This window comes from Psammomys obesus, unplaced genomic scaffold (genome assembly GCF_907164565.1).
Source record: "Psammomys obesus unplaced genomic scaffold, mPsaObe1.curated_primary_1811, whole genome shotgun sequence".
Taxonomy (NCBI): domain Eukaryota; kingdom Metazoa; phylum Chordata; class Mammalia; order Rodentia; family Muridae; genus Psammomys; species Psammomys obesus.
Window position 1 is genome coordinate 22,826,399 of NW_026596046.1, and position 4,899 is coordinate 22,831,297.

A 4,899-nucleotide genomic window follows, 5' to 3' on the forward strand; every position below is an offset into this window, starting at 1 on the left:
ATATATATATATATATATATATATATATATATATATATATATATATTGAGAATATTCACATATTCTCATATATGTGAATATTAGCTCAAGTTTTCAATATGTACCCTATATCTGTATAAGGACAGAGTGTAGGAACATAGTAAGAGATTAGAGAGGATGGAAGCAACTCTCAAAGTAGGGGAAATAGAATATATAGTTATGGAGAGACAGGGGAATACTGCAATTGGAGGATCAAAACAAACAGGGATGGGGAAGGGAAGTAAGGAAGGGAGTATGGGAAGGAGCTACTAGAAGTAAGGGCAATTTGAAGGGTCATATGGAAACTTACTAAAAATTTCTAAAATATAGCTATATACGAATTAAGTCTTAATGGAGTCACCCAATAATGGGGGAGACAAAGCCCCAACTTCACATCTCTTGTCACCAAGTGAAACCTCCAATGCCAAGTATGGGTTACATCTAATTGAGTTGTTGGTCAAATGGGCCCCATGAAAACCAGAAACAAGGCTATTGGCTGCTCTCCCCAAACTGATTACCTAACACAACTGTATATCTCATTGAACAGGAGATATAGAGCTGGTACCCAACTAGAGCCTTTACTTCTATTGACTCATGTTCATGGTACTAGAAAGTACTCAGTATGCTATCAGAGAAACAAACTAAATGACAGCCCAGCTAGAAAGCCTTGATAAACTATAGTGACTGCATAATATGCTAGTGCATTAGTGGCACAAATGCTGTGGGGAGACCCAACCAATATCTGATTGTATTTAAGGCACACTCTACAATACGGAACTCATGTCTGACACTCCTGTAATGGCCAATAATCTGAAAACACATGGGCCATGGCCAATGGGAAAACCAAATAATAATGTTCTGCTACATGAACATCACAATAAAATGACTCTTAACAACATTCTGCTTACGCCTATAGATGAATGTTTCACTCGACCAGCATCAGAGAAGCTTCTTTGTGTAGGAGGTGTGAATTAATACAGAGACACACAACAAGATGATATGTAAAGAGTGAGAGACCTCGGAACACTACATCCTAAAAAGGACGTCTTCATCAAAACCCTCACTGAAGGCTCAGGGAGTCTCCCTAAAGACTTTAAGGACACCAGGAAAACTGCTTTCCAAATACATCATGACTGATGCAAATAAGGAAATCAAACGATGGCAGTATGCACAGGGCCTACACAGGTCCAAGTCGTATGGGTTTTACACCCAAGAGTGGCAGTGGACATAAATGGCCATCATAACCCAGAAGCTATCTGCAATGGTCAACCTTTAGCAAAGAAAAAAAAATATTCTCAGATTGTGACTCACTGAGCATGTAAATCACACTTAAGGGAGGCCACCACATGTCCAGCTGTAGATGACAAACACAAAATGGACTCGGTGATGTTTTTGGAGACATTTTGTCTCCTAATCTTTTGTTTATAAATTGTATACCTTACTTGTCCTTTGATTATCTTTTATTGGTTCTCATTTTTGTATTATCTATTTTGTTTGTGCATTCATGTTTCTTGTTAGTTATTTCATTTTTCTGTTTTCTTTGTTTTATTCTTTTTTATTGGTCTGCTTGTTATCTAAAAAGAAAGAGGGCATGGACTTTGATGGGTGCAGAGTTGTAGAGGATCTAAAAGAACAGGGAGAGAATATAAACAGTGATCAGAATATACTGTATGAGTTTTTAAAAGATAAATATATATATATACACACACACATTGATTTATCTGGTGGATGGAGAGATAAATCATTAGTTAAGAGAACTCCCTTGATATAAATCAAAACGACCCTGATATTTCACCTTACACCCATCAGAATGGCTAAGATCAAAAACTCAAGTGGCAATACATGCTGGAGAGGATGTGGAGAAAGGGGAACCCTCCTCTATTGCTGGTGGGAATGTAAACTTGTACAACCACTTTGAAAATCAATCTGGTGCTTTCTCAGAAAACTAGGAATAGTGCTACCTCAAGATCCAGCTATACCATTCTAACACATATATCCTAAATATGCTCAACTATACAACAAGGACATTTGCTCAACCATGTTCATAGCAACTCTATTCATAATAGCCAAAATCTAGATACAACTTAGATGTCCCTCAACAGAGGAATAGATACAGAAATTGTGGTACATTTACACAATGGAATACTACTCAGCTATTAAAAACAAGGACAGCATGAAATTTGCAGGCAAATCATGGAAATTAGAAAAGATCTTTTTTTCATCGTTTTTATTATTATCATTTATTACAGTTTTTCAACATGTATCCCAGCTGTGGCCCCTTCCCTCATCTCCTTCCAATCCCACCCTCTTCTCCCCCTATGCTCCTACCTTAGTCCACTGATAGGGGAGGTCCTTCTCCCTTCTAGTTGACCCTAGCCTATCAGGTCTCATCAGGACTGGTTGCATTGTCTTCCTGTGTGGACTGGCAAACCTGAGCACCCCAGGGGGACGTGATCAGAGAGCCTGCCACAGAGTTCCTGACAGAGAAAATCCCTGTTCCCCTTACTAGGGATGCCACTTGAAGACTGAGTGTATAGGCCACATTTGAGCTGGGATTTTAAGTCTTCTCCATGCATTGTCCTTGGTTGGGGTATCATTCTCTTTAGGGCCCCCAGTGCTCAGTTTTTATGGCTCTATTGGATTCTTTTTAGATCCCCTGTCCCCTCCACTTCTTTCTATCTCCCCCTTTATTCATAAGATTCCCAGCACTCTGCCCAAAGTTTGGCTATGAGTCTCGGCATCTGTGTTGATACCCTGCTGGGTAGCATCTTTCAGAGGCCCTCTGTGGTAGGCTCCTGTCCTGTTCCCTGTCTTCTCCTGCTTCTGATGTCAATCATGTTTGTCCTTCTGCATGAGGATTGAGTATCTTCCTCAGGGTCTTCCTTGTTTAGATTCTTTAGGAGTATAGATTTTAGTTTTTTTTTTTAATCCAATATTGTGTAGCTAATATCCACTATGAGTGAGTATATACCATGTGTCTTTCTGCTTCTTGGTTATCTCACTCAAGATGATCCCACCATTTGCCTGCAAATTTCATGATTTCCTTGTTTTTAAAAGCTGAGTAGTATTCCATTGTATAAATGTATCCATTCCTCTATTCAGGGACATCTAGGTTGTTTCCAGCTTCTGGCTATTATCGATAGAACTGCTGCGAACATGGTTGAGCAAATGTCCTTGTTGTATAGTTAAGCATATTTTAGATATGTGCTTAGGAATGGTATAGCTGGATCTTGAGGTAGCACTATTCCTAATTGTCTGAGAAAGAGCCAGACTGATTTCCAAAGTGTTTGTACAAGTTTACACTCTCACCAGCAATGGAAGAGGGTTCCCCTTTCTCCACATCCTCTCCAACATGTACTGTCACTTGAGTGTTTGATATTAGCCATTCTGATGGGTGTAAGAGGAAATCTCAGGATTGTTTTGATTTGTATCACCCTGATGAATAAGGACATTGAGAATTTCTTTAAGTGTTTCTCTGCCATTTGATACTGCACTATTGAGAAGTCTCTGTTTCACTCTGTAACCCTTTATTTTTTACTTGGATTACTTGGTTTGTTGGTGTATAACTTAATATATTCTGGATATTAGCCCTCTGTCAGATACAGGGTTGATGAAGACCCTTTCCAAATCTGTAGGCTGTTGTTTTGTTCTGACAAAAGTGTCCTTTGCTTTAGAATAGCTTTTCAGCTTCATGAGGTCCCATTTATTGATTGTTGATCTTAGAGCCTGTGCTGTTGGTGTTCTATTCAGGAAGTTTTCCATTGTGCCAATGAGTTCAAGGCTCTTTCCCATTTTTTTCTTCTAACAGGTTTAGTGTATCTTGTTTTATGTTAAGGTCTTTGATACACTTAGACTTTAGTTTTTTGAAGGATGACAAATATGGATCTATTTGCATTTTTCTACATGTAGATATCGAGTTAGAGCAGCACCATTTGTTGAAGATGCTGTCTTTTTTCCATTGCATGGTTTTGGCTTCTTTGAAAAAAATCAGTATCCATAGGTGTGTGGGTTTATTCTGTGTCTTCTATTTGATTCCATTGATCCACCAGTCTTTTTTTATGCCAGTAGCATGCAGTTATTGTTACTTTTGCTCTATAGTACAGCTTGAAATCAGGGATGGCGAGTCCTCTTGAATGCGGTAACCCAGAAGCAGAAAGATACACATGGTATGTACTCACTCATAAATGGTTATTAGACAAAAATGAAGGATAAAATCTAGACTCCTAAAAGCTAAACACTTACATAAACATCTCTAACTCCAGTTCCATGAGATCTGATGCCGTCTTCTAGCCTCTGTGAACACCAGCCACTCAGATGGTGTACATACACACATGCAAGCAAAACGCTTATACATATAAATTTTTTAAAATCTTAAAAATGAAATAAAATACATCTCTGGACCTAATTTGTCATATGTATCTAGGAACTGACAGCATCTCTGGCTGCATGCATGAGACATACACATGATCCAATCGGAGAAAATTCTAGAGTGAAGTGGTGAGAAGGCCAGAGTGGTCTATTCTCCGCTCAGGAACTATTGTAACTCCTAGCTGCTGGGAGAAGTAGAGTACATTTCCCTTAGGGATGAGACCCCAGAGAGGCTACCTGAGCTCCTACAAGCTATGCACCTTCTGACAGCTCTGAGTGAACTCTTCAGGGTAAAAGAAAAAAGAAATAAGAGCACATAAGGTTAGGCAAGAATACCTGTGGGGGTGGTAGGAAAGAAGATGGAGGTGAGCAAATGGTGGGTTGACTTCAACAGAACAGTACAATGATGTATGAAATTTTTAGTCAATAAAAGAATACAAATCATTAAGATTATCTTCTCCTATAAAGATAGATAGATAGATAGATAGATAGATAGATAGATAGATAGATAGA

General features: G+C 38.7%; 1 protein-coding gene across 1 annotated transcript in view; it reads right to left on the reverse strand.

The window, feature by feature from the left end:
* Positions 1 to 4,899, reverse strand: part of LOC129688681 (glutamate carboxypeptidase 2) — a 65,538-nt gene that overhangs the window by 38,550 nt on the left and 22,089 nt on the right. The window lies entirely within an intron of this gene.